At 36.4% G+C, this 13024-nt stretch overlaps 1 protein-coding gene across 3 annotated transcripts in view; it reads right to left on the bottom strand.

Moving 5' to 3' along the window:
- Lac_4 (Lachesin) overlaps nt 1-13024 on the bottom strand; it is a 398804-nt gene that overhangs the window by 341138 nt on the left and 44642 nt on the right. The gene's annotated exons all lie outside the window — the stretch shown is intronic.

Raw genomic sequence — 13024 nt, 5'->3', positions numbered from 1 at the left:
CGAAGTTGACCATTTGGAAGTTCCAGCCATCAGGCTACGTCAACTTCAAATGCGTTTATATCAAAACTCCATTTTTAAGTCCGTGGACCCGGTTTCTCGAAAAGTTAAGAAGTGATTTTGTATAAATGTTGCAACAGCTTTTTTAATCATGCCATGCCAACGGCTGAGTTTTAATCATTTTTAAAATAAAAATTTCACAGAATTTTATTTAAATTTGTTTCATTGATATGCTGAATAGTTTAAATGAAATATAATCTCCCTATTGGCAATTCTGTTAGCGTTATCGATATTTATCGAAAATAATTTGAGGACCAATAGAAACACATAGAAACAGTCGTTCTTTGTCGTTGTTATAATTGAAAGCGACTAGAAACGATGCGGTTTTTTGAAAGAATATTTGAAGTGAAGATAAAAATTCCAAATCGGAAACCGTTTGAAATTTTAGTTTCAGAAATGAAAAATATCCTGCTTATGCCAAAGACTTTAGAAAAGTGATAAAACCTTTAAATTTCAATTTAGTTTTAAGGGATCTTTCCAAAAAACTAAATCCATTTGCACCGCCATCTCGTGTCAAAGATGGTTGGCATAAAGTTAATAAAATTGCATTTTTATATAGCATAAAATCCATTACGGACTTCTTTAAAGATGTATCTCATTACATAAGAAAGTTACATGAGAAGGACATAAGGCAGATTATTGTATATATTAATTAAAATTAATTAATTAAATTAAAAATATACTTGATTTTAACCAAAACGCCAAATAGTATCGATCTCAATCAAGTCAAAAATTTTCGGTCTATCCTGAGGGAAAGTGTCCCAATTAAAGAATTGAGATTATTGATGTATTGGACGGAGAATGGCATGATATTCTAAATACTATTGACTATAATTGGTGGAATATATAAGAAGGAGAACAGAAAATAGTCTACGTTACAAAGAAAGGAATGAATTAAGCTTTAGTTAGATGTAAGAACAATATTTTTTTTCGCCACATTTATTCTTTTTTCTTGTAAACTTTATTATTGAGTTAAAAATGAAATAAAAATTTATAGACAAAAGTAACTTAGTAATATTAATAACAAGTATTAGACTTGAAAATAATAAATCACATGCGTTTATAAAAATATATTGTAATGCTCTAGTCAAAATGAAATAAAATCGTTGGTAATGACTTTCAACTTCATTTAAATACAACTGTGAAATACTACACGGTTACCATATTTCTTTTCAAAATTTAACCTCTAAATCCAACTAACCTTTGTTCACCCCAAGCCAAAAACAAAAACGTCAACGTAATCGAAAATCGATTGTACGTAACTCACGAAATTTGAAAATGAATCTTATTAAAATGAAAAAAAAAAATTCCACGAAATAAATGTAATCACCGCATGGGCATTAATGGAAGCCTGGCAGTTGCAACAGCTGGTTCAATTACTTGCGTGAAAATTATATGCGCACAATATTACTCAAATACCCAAATATTTCGGTAAAGAGCTATATAATGCTATAATATGTTTACCTCACAGAAGCTCGTAGATTTCTAAACGTGTGCATATCCACCGAATTACACGCAAACAAATTATTCGTTGCGTGTAATTATGGGCGTATACAAACCGATAATGTCGCCGGTTAACTTATGAACTCAACCAGTGTGTGAACCGGATAAGCTGTGCGCCGTTATGCAGCGCAGTGGGTGTCCTAAATTAACAAAATTGTACAATACCATATATTATACGGAGAACCAGAGAAGGCAAACGCAGTTTTATTTATTTTATGTTTAAGTGGGATACAACTACATTTGGAATTACGTTTAAGGGCTTGTGTTTTGTTGAAGCAGAAAATCGGGGGAGCAATAATTTAAAATATTTTTTTATTGCTGTAAGGTCGACTTAGAACGGTTATTTTATCTATTTTATGGTACTGATATAGTAACCATTGAGTATTCCATTTGTAAAGTGAGCTTAACGTAAATAATGTCTTTTTCATTTCTGAAGCGAATGATTACTGTGATTTGATTGGCGTTGCAACCGTTTAGCCGGGTATAGCCGAATCGACGATAGTGCGCCACCTCTCTTTCTCCTTCGCAGTTCGGCGACAGTTGGAGATCCCAAGTGTAACCAGGTCGCTCTCCACCTGGTCCCTCCAACGGAGTGGAGGCCTTCCCCTTCCTCGGCTTCCTCCGGCGGGTACTGCATCGAACACTTTCAGAGCTGGAGTGTTTTCGTCCATTCGGACAACATGACGTAGCCAGCGTAGCTTGATTTTGGTTCGTCGAGAGAGGACTTTACTGTTCAATTGCCTACTCAATCCAAAGTAGCACCTGTTGGCAAGAGTTATTCTGCGCTGGATTTCGAGGCTGACATTGTTCGTGTTGTTGATGCTGGTTCCCAGGTATACGAAATTATCTACGACCTCGAAGTTATGACTGGCAACAGTGACGTGGGAGCCAAGACGCGAATGCGCCGACTGTTTGCTTGATGACAGGAGATATTTCGTCTTGTCCTCATTCACCTCCAGTCGATCCTCTTTTCACGGGTCTTCTCCAAGGTTTGACGCATTGTGAATATTGTGAATGATTACTGATAATGAAAAAATAAATAAAATAAAATGAAAAATTTCGACAGTGTCGAATAAAAACGGTCGTGTTCGAATCGCGAAGAGCCGAAGAAAGCAATGACCAAACCAGGATTCACGGTCAGTAAAGTGTAGCTATATTTGACAGGGTATCATCTACTAAGAGCTGCTGCCTTAAGACCAAACTCTTAAGTCGGACTTCTACTGTCCTTCCAGGCCACACACCGCGGTAGTGACTCGACAGAAGCGGAATGGAGCTTGTAGTACGGACCTGTTACCAAGTGATTACTACCTATTCCTGTCTATAGTAAGAGTTTTTCTTGGTGAGAAATAAGCCTCAAGAGAAGCATGTGAAAAGTGAAGGTACCAGATTTGTGCTAATAGGAATGAGGGTTTCTGTGAGAGTAATGCCACACAATAAAATTAACTCCAAAATCACAAGAAATGATCTACCAAAAAGGTGCCTAAATCAGAGATTTCTAACTATATATTATATATAGATTCAGTCATATATATTTACGTATATGTATCTCCACAGTTCCCTTTTGGTTTTCCAGTGAAATCGATTGATTAAACGAATTATACAGAGAACAATGTCTGTTCGTTACTTACATAGGCAAATCGCACAAATTGCAATTTCTTAGCATGGTAAATATGTATTTGCAATTATGCAAATGTGTCTTCTGTAATATCTTTATTATAGAACACACTCTTATAGGGATATTCCCACATTTGTGTTAACCTAAAATATCAACAACTCTATGCAATTTAAACTGTCCCAGGGAGATATTCAACAATATGCTGCCACACCAGCACACATCAATGTGTCAACCATATAAATAAACAGTTAGATGTGGTATGACACATTTAGGTTGACTTACATTTGTCAGACATGATATCTATTTATAATTTGACTTACTGCTGAATCGTCTCGAAATATGAACGCAATGCGCACGAACACCTTAAATTACACATACAGCCTCAAGACATTGTCTATACATACTCGTATATATAATTTAAATGTAAATAATATTCAAATGTATACGCAGCAATATATACCAATATATTCGTATTATACATATATTCAACCGTATTGCATGTGTCTTTGATGTGCACTTGTGAGCGTTGATATGACAGCAGTGATTCCATACAATTGCTTACCATACTCTTAACTCAGTGGCTGTCTGCCTTTAATATTCATGTGCGTAATGCTTCTAATATGTAATTAAATACAAATACCATATTTACAAGCAAACTAAAACGCATGCAGGCAGTTTGATATTGAAATGATTTTGACGAAACTTATTTGTATTTTAATTTGTGTTTATATGTATTTTACTATGTACATTAGGGCAGTTCGTTATGGGTGTTTTTAATAAAACTTATATAGATAATATTTGCTAATATTACCACCAATATCAGGTACTATTTGGATCAGCAGGTCTGCCAGCCGTAAAAATTATATTTATTCAGTAGAATATTTTACTTAAAACTTTCCTACTGATTGTATATGTTGTCTCGGTCAAATAAAAAATTCCGGTAATATGGTGGATGCGATAAAACTTCCCATCCGAGCTCCCGTAGCTTCGGACAAGTCATCAACGAAATGTGTGGTCTGGCGTTGTTCTGGTGGAACACTACAGCCTTCCTGTTTGTCAATTCTGGACGCTTCTGGTCGTTCGCCTGCTTCAAGCGGTTCAGTTGTTCGCAGTAGATGGTGGAATTAAGCGTCTAGTCATATGGGAGCAGCTCATAGTGGATGATTCCCTTCCAATCCCACCAAACACACAGCAAAACCTTCCTGGCCGTCATTCCCGGATTGGCCAATGTTTGGGACGATTCACCGGCCTTCGACCACGACCGTTTTCGCTTTATATTGTCGTATATGCTCCATTTTTCGTCGCCAGTACCATCCGCTTCAAAAATGGGTCGAATTCCTTCCTTCAGCAGCATATCGCAGGCGTTGATTCGGTCCAGAAGGTTTTTTTGCGTCAAATCTTGCGGCACCCAAACATCAAGCTTTTTTGCGTATTCAGCCTTCTGCAGATGGTTTAAGATGGTTTGGTGACTAACTCGCATCTCCTGGGCGATATCACGAGATGCCACATGCCGGTCTAACTCGATGTTTTCCATGATTTGATCGGAATTCGTCGTGACAGGTCATCCGCCGACTGGCTTTCCATGGTGTCGTTTTCACCCACTCTGAATCGTCGAACCATTCCTCCGCAGTTTGAAGTGACAGAGTACCATCCCCCAAAAACCCATTACGTAACGTATCTTTAGCCTTTAACGAAGGAAGACCATAAAATAGCGCGACTTTCGGCATTAGTGAACTCCATGTTTACACGTCTATAACTGTTGAACGCAATATCCAAACTAATCATGAATAGCGTAGTAGGTTATGTCAAGACCTTTCCAAGATGTATAGTATTGCCAGATACGAGCTCTGTTGCGCTTTATACATAGCGAAATTCAAAAGACAATAAGGCAGACGGGAGATATTTGACAACTAATAATATTTGAGCCTAACATTTATAGCCTTTCACCGATAATCATCTCACAACAGTTTTCGACCCTAAAATCTAAAACATCCCCTACATATTTCGCTATTGATTGTATCCGAAATAGGTGAGGGTAGTCTGGTAGGCTAAAAAGCCACACATACACCAATTTTGGTACTTTGCGGTACGAAATGGAGTGCCTTCACGTAGTCAATGAGGAGATGATTCAAAGGTTATGTGGTTTCACTAACGATACCTTTTCTAAATTATCGTACTGCGAAGCCCCCGGAGTAAAGAGATCATTATACTTTATGAAAGAATTAGTGGATATTCTATCTGTCTAATAAGTTCTCAAGGACTTATTAGTAATTGATTTAGGTTCATATTTTCGCATAATATTTTTGGAGAGAGATCCCGATTAAAGACTATTTCAATGACAAATAAATTTTTCTGTATTAACATTTCAAGGAACACCCTAATTCATATGAGTATGCTCACCCCCACTATTAATTCCTCCTGTTGCTTAAGAATTTAATGCATCAAAAGTTTGGCATACTTTATAACATATTCTTTCACATATTTCTACCACATATTTAATATAGAGAGTACCTCCTCTATGGTAGTATATGACATACGAGTATATAAGAAATTGCTTACTTCACGAATATTTTCCGCCAAGTATTGTTTGTTTCGACAACTTTGATATGAGCATGGCAGAGCAGAGTGTGGTGGTTGTTCATTTAGTTTGCGTGCGTAAATGCCATGCCGTCGGCACAACAACAACAATAGCAATTCTCTTGAATTTTTAATATACACGAAACAAAAACCGTTCAATACATACGCATACACCGTTATTAAAATACCACAAATGGCACATGAAAAATCATACCAACAAACATACTCACGCACACATTCATACAAATAATAGTAAAATGTGCAGTTGTACTCGTAATTATATTATAGATTTGCATTTATATAGAGTAACTTTTGAGCATACCACCACTATACCTATGCACTCGATATTCGATTATATTTGTCCATTGTATTTAAAAAATAACTTGATTGCTTTTGTCACAATCAATAACACAGGTTCAACATTCCGGAAAGCATTTCAACGCTCAACTCAACTATGTACGAGTATTTCTAGTCAACAATGTATGTGGTAGTACATACCGTTGGCATATTTTCAATCGATTGCCTTCAAAGGCATATTTTATTAAATATTTAAGATGATTTGATAAATTTCATTGAGTGCATTGCAATGGTAGGCAAATTCAATTTGTATCTAGGGCATTTCTTGTGCATATACACACACAAATATGAAATTGAATAAATGGTTGTGTGTATGTCAGTGGGTTTGACTATTGGAAAAAATCGATTTAATGCATGCGGAATCAAATTAAAGTTGGATTTTAATAAACAAATAAAATTAGTTTACTAGTTTGATCGGTGAGCGTGATATCATATGAAATCGGTAACCGCATTCAAGATTGAATTATCTTTTGTTGCTGCCGCTGTTTCTCGTTGAAAGTCTCGATTATTGTGCAATAAAAATGATATACCAAAATATTCTTTTTTTTTGCTGAATTTGTCAGCAATATGAGCGAATGCTATATTCACTAAGTACAAGAGAGAAACAGAGCTCATCCATACTACTTTAAGAACGAAGTAACCTTTGAAATGTAATAGCCAATTGCTAAGCTAGTACTATTATTATGTATTGCGACTAATTACCGCTGAGCAACACAATAGCAATATTTGCATTATGCTTGGCCATCAGCTGAACTGAACATGGATAATTCAGTAGCGAGTCGCAGTCTTGGTGCATTCTAATAAACAGACCTCATCAACGCTACTTTATGCGAGAAGTAATCGTGAGAAATTCAGTAATCAATGACAGAAATAAAAACGACGAAACTTCGCTAAGCAACTGCATAACATAATTTGAATTTTTATTGCATTCGCCTACTGATCACAAACAGTAGCCTGTCGCCATTCATGATATAAAGGGTTTTTCAATAAAACCAATACAAGAGTTTTTAAATAAAACAAAAACAGTTTGGGACATCAATGAAATTCTTGACACATTCTTTCTATTTCACATTCGATATTCGTTCGAAATTCATCAATCGTCGCTGGCTTGTTGGCATAGACCATAGACCTGTCGTAACCCCACGGGAAATATCCTAAGTCTAATGGCGTCAAATCGCACGACCTAGGCGGCCAATTGACTAAGCCATTTCGTGAGATAACATATTCACAAAACTTGGTTTTCAATAAATCGATTGTGACATTCGCTGTGTGGCTTGTGTCTCCGTCCTGTTGGAAGCACATATGGTCAAAGTCCGTATCATACAATTCGGTCCAAAGATATTTGGTTAACATTGAGCGGAGCGATTTCCATTCACAGTAATGCGCCGGTGTTGATCATTACTTAAGAAGTACGACGCAATGATGCCGCCGGGCCATAAATCGTAAACTTTTCAGGAAGCAGTGGTGACTCATGCTGTATGTGTGGATTGCTGTCTGGCTAATAGCGCATATTTTGTTTATTAACGAAACCATTCAGCCAGAAATTAGCCTCATCATAAATTGGACGTAGCGCTCTTAACCCGGTACTACTCAAAACTTTTTATGTTTCAGATTTTCCTGAAATGAAATTCACCCATGTATTTTGGCCTCCTGAGCACGAAAATGAAATCTGTTTTACCATTCATTATATTCAATATTTAACTTTTCCGGAAGATTCGAAAAACCAGCGTAATTTGTAGTTTTAGAGTGTAATTTTCAAGTTATTTATGAAGATATAGGGATAAATTTTGCATTACCACATGGTAATCGTGGGTTATTTCAGGTTAAAGTTGAAGCCACTGAATCCGAATGTGGATAGTAATTTTTAATAATTTCGACTCGTTGTTGGATTGTATATCTTTCCATGATGAAATGACAAACCTTACTGAAGATAAGTGTCGAAAGAGCTGGAATATATGGCGTCGTTTACTGTCTCTTTCGATCTACTTTTGTAGCTTAGCTTTTGAAAAACCGTTTATAATATGTTTACTGATGGCTATGGCTATTTATATACACAATAGAACTTCTCTAACTCGAATCACCATAATCAACAAAAAAAACTTCGAGCTAGAGAGACTTCGAGTTATAGAATTTTCATTAAAACTTCAAATTTTTCAAAAATTTTTTTACTTCGCAAAAAGTTTTATTTAAATATATTAAAACATGCATCTTGTTTGGCTCTCGACGTCTGTATCTCATCCCTTTGTTACATGATTTATGCAATCTATAAGTGTAATACCATATTTTTTGATCGCCTCCATACGAAATTTAAAATTGTTCCTTGATAGCAAAATTTTAAATTTTGTATAATGCCCTGGTCGAAAAGTTCGATTTATCGATTTGTATGAAATTTGACTTCTATTGCCAATTTAAGAGTTCGAGTTATGGAGATCTTCGACTTATAGAAGTTCGAGTTATGGTAGTTCCACTGTATATGAGTAAATAAGGAGAAAGGGTTATAGTCTAATAATTGTTATTGACTGGATATAATCAAGAAGTAGTTTACTGAAGCTGTTTATTATTGTAAAACTTTAGATCTCAATCACAATTTTTGTTCAAATACGATTTTTTGATTAATTGGTTTAACTGTGGCATCGACTTTACTCGTTCGCAACTTAGGCTCTCAAACTCTTGTGAGACATCATCAAGCTAACGATGTTTGCTATTAAGAGGAGTTTAAAAACGGACTTTCTTAAGGCACACTGTCTAATATATATTGTTCTTACGCAACAGAGCTTCGAAACCGATACAAGTGAGAATATAATATAGAATGATTAAAAACTTGTTATGCATAATAAAATCTCAATATCAAGAAAATTAAATATGCAACCAAATGGCACTCAAAGCCTCTATTAAATGCAATTCATTGTGAGCAGCACGCGACACGCCAACAACAAAAGAGTCAAGCGTCACAAAAAATTCTAAGTAATCAAGGCAACAATAAACAAACAAGAACAGCGAAGGAAAAAAATTAGTAAAAATGCCAACAAAAGAACTCCGCGGCTGTTAGAGGCACAAATGGGCTGTCAGCGTGCAGATAAGCTGATACTCGCCTTATCTGCAATTACAAAAAGAAAAAAAGCACAACAACAAACAACCGGTGATTACGCGTCAAATGACAAAAGCAACAGCCGGCGCGAAATACTCGATGCACTAGACAACAGAAAATAATATTCTAAAAAAAGCATGCTAGATAACTATGTTTTATTAAAATCAAATGAACTGTGTGTTAATGGTGGGAGTGTGTCTCTTGAGTGTGTAAATTTGCGCGCGTGTCCATGTGCATGTGTGTGTGTGCCTTTAGCACAAAGTGTAATTTGATTAGATTACACATGCAAATTTCACTAAATAAATATGAGCTGCATGTGAGTGTGTGTGTGTGTGTGCGCGTGTTCATGTGTGCTGGTAATTTAATTCTATGTTGTATACACTTAGGCGCAGGAGAGCACAAATTCGATTATGGTTATACGAAATTGTGTGTTTGCCAAGGCGACGCGAAAGCGGCACGAGCGTAATGAGCAGCAAAACAGCAGCAACAATGATGACAACAACAACAACAGCACAGTTATATGAGCATTTGTATTATTAAAAATCGCAATAAAGTGAACATTGTGTGAAAAAAAGTGAAAGCATATATTCCACATTTCCCAATAAATGTAATCATTAAAGCCGCCGGTCTCCAATACAATACATACATATATACATACATACGCAAGTATTTAGTAATTCATAGCTACATTTTGTATGAAAAAGCTTGGCATTTTTTTCCCAGCTGCAATTTTGCGTTAACAGCCTTTATTGTTGTTGTAATTTTATTTACTTTTTGCTTGCGTTAGACCATCATCAGCATTATTATGTTAATAATGCTGCTGCTGATTGCTTTGGCAAAGCCTGCAGAAGCAAGCAAGAAAGAAAAAAACACTCATGCTGCAATCACGAAATCTCTTTTAGCAAAAAGCAGGCATTCATTTGCGTTGTAACAGCCTGGCAACACTCGCACCCACCCGCGTTTACTTCATTTTCGCATTATTTTGTGTGAAATGTCAGCTGACAATAGCAGGCAATCAACAAGCGGCAAATGTTTTTCACTTCGCTTTTCGGCAGCACACACACACCCAATGAGTTGCGTGAAAAATATTGCAGAAATAATGAAAGAAGGGCTATGAAGGTTTGACAAAAAATATTCATTACCAAATTTTATGTTACACAGTGTAAAAAAATGTAATATGTCTATGAAAAATTTCAATAAATTTAATATTTTTGTCGCATATTTGCTACATTGTAGCATTTTGATGCTGATTTTGGCAGAGCAAATAATATTTTTATTGCATTCATATAGTCTGCAGGGAATAACAAATGACAGAAAAATTGTTGCTTGACGTAAGCAATGTTATAAAAAATCAAATTAAACAAAAAAGTTATTAAAATTTAAAATACCATTTATATTCTAAAGTGCGTGATCCAATATTTACCTAAACTCCGTGTTTAATCACCACAGCAAAATCTGTTGATTATTTGTTATAGACAGATTTTTTGATAAAAAAATCAGAAAAGAAATTAAAGGACAAATAAGTATATGGTGATTGTGAAAGTTTCTTATATGTACTAGAATCTTCTTCTTTTTCTGGCGTAGACACCGCTGACGCGGTTATAGCCGAGTCCACAACAGCGCGCCATGTATCTCTCCTTTTGGCAGTTTGGCGCCAATTGGTAATACCAAGTGAAGACAGGTCCTTTTCCACCTGGTCCTTCCATCGGAGTGGAGGCCTCCCTCTTCCTCGGCTTCCACCAGCGGGTACTGCATCAAACACTTTCAGAGCTGGAGCACTTTCGTCCATTCGAACAACAGGACTAGCCAGTATAGCCGCTGTCTTTTTATTCGCTGGACTATGTCTATGTCGTCGAATAACACATACAGCTCATCGTTCCATCTTCTGCAGTATTCGCCGTTGCCAATATTTAAGGGACCATAAATCTTCCACAAAACCTTTCTCTCGAAAACTCCGCCTTCTCATCAGATGTTAAAATCGTCCACGCTTCTGTACCATAAAGTAGGACGGTAATGATGAGGGACTTGGAGAGTTTAGTTTTTGTTCATCCTTTCCCTCTCTCTCTCTCTCTTTGTCAAAAATCAAAAATGTTTAGCATATTAATCACAATTACCAACCTGAGCTAATCGTTTTATCTAATCAGAACGCATGGACTGCAGCTAATTATTGCTTTATTCCAGCAAAGTTTAGAGCTGATGGATTTTTTTCGATTAATCTACTACTATTTTTTAGGTATAGTAAATTTGGGACTGGATACTCGTATTGAACACTGTAGAAATAGTTGATACTTCTTAGAACAATTACTAAAATCTGGAGATCCAAGAATAGCTCAGTTTGGACTGAATTGACATTTGGTACGAGATCTCTATACCTTTTTCATGCACAACATATTTATATGACCCATTAAAGCAACATGAGATAGGTTTTGCTTGAAATATACCTAAGAAGAGATCGTATTGTGTTTGATGAGCTATGGTCAGGAGTTTTATATCGAACTAAGTTGTTATTTACAAGATAGTTTCACAGAATATTTTTTTCTGCATAAACTAGTCGGTTAGAAACACTTATAGAAAGTAAACTATTCAATTAAATTAGTAAATTAACGTCAAGATCAGTTTCAGGTTGTTTGAAGATAATCTCAGCGCTCCCTCTAAGGCACTTTTGTATCCTAATTTCGAAAATATAAAAATAATTTGGAAAATCATTATCCTCCACAGTGTTTGTCAATAGTATGAGGCTCAGTCGATTTCTTATACACTTTTATTGCGTAACTGAGTTTAATTAATTGTGTTTTCAAGTCAAAGTCAAACGTCTTAAAAGTAAGCCGATAACAAGAGCTTAAATTAGTATAATACGCCGTGGCGTCCTATTATTGCACGCACACAAATCAGCGCAATTTCTTATAACCAATAATAATGCAAAGGCGATTAATTTCACCAACACCCTGTAGTCAAAGAAGCGTTAAAATGCACTCTACGCCTACTACGCACATCTCTATATATGTATGTGAGTAAGTGTGTGCTGGTGTTGCGCAACAACGGAAGTGATTCAAACGCAAAGGACTCTACAAAGCGAAGCAGATAAGACCAAGAGCAAGCCGACATAAACCACAGACAAACAGTATTATGCAATCTCAAACGGAGTGCGCACACACACCTCCACACAAGACAGGGAAACACAGCGAGGCAGAGAGCGAGAATCAGTCGGCTAAGTGGAAAGGCGAATGGGAGCAAAACGCAATCACGGCGGTGAACTGAGTGAATAACAAGTGAGCAAAGTTGTTGCTAAGTCAGCGGAGGAGCAGACCGCAAATGCGGAAATGGCAGCTATAACAACAACAACAACAGCAACAAGAGAAGTGAGTGTTGAAGTGTAAGGAGGAGCAGAAGATTGAAGCAGTGATGGAAGCCAAGTCGTCACACAAAGAGGCGTCTAGCTGCCAATAACAAAAGCAACAGACTTTGTCTTTTTGTTGTTGTTGTTTATAATACGTATTATGGCAGTTATTGTTGTTGTTGTTGCAGTCTTTGTTTTGTTTGTTGCTTGCGATTTTCACAGTTGCGTCGTTATCAACGGCATGTTTATGCACATCTCCTAACAATGTTCATAACGTTTCATAGCACACATTTAAAATAATAATAATAATACATAATATTAATAATAACATTAACAAAGCAAAGCAAAAAGCCGTGAAGCGACCAAAAGAAGTGAAACCGCAGCGACCCGTTAAGCGCAATGCCGCGGGTCTCCAGCATACTCGTACGTACAGAGCATAATCAAAATAGAGAGAAGGTGTGAGAAATGCGCGTTATGCGTCCGTAAGCAG

Source organism: Zeugodacus cucurbitae, chromosome 5 (assembly GCF_028554725.1).
Source record: "Zeugodacus cucurbitae isolate PBARC_wt_2022May chromosome 5, idZeuCucr1.2, whole genome shotgun sequence".
Taxonomy (NCBI): Eukaryota; Metazoa; Arthropoda; class Insecta; order Diptera; family Tephritidae; genus Zeugodacus; species Zeugodacus cucurbitae.
The sequence above is the reverse complement of the archived record's forward strand: the minus strand, read 5'-3'. Positions and strand labels throughout refer to the sequence as shown.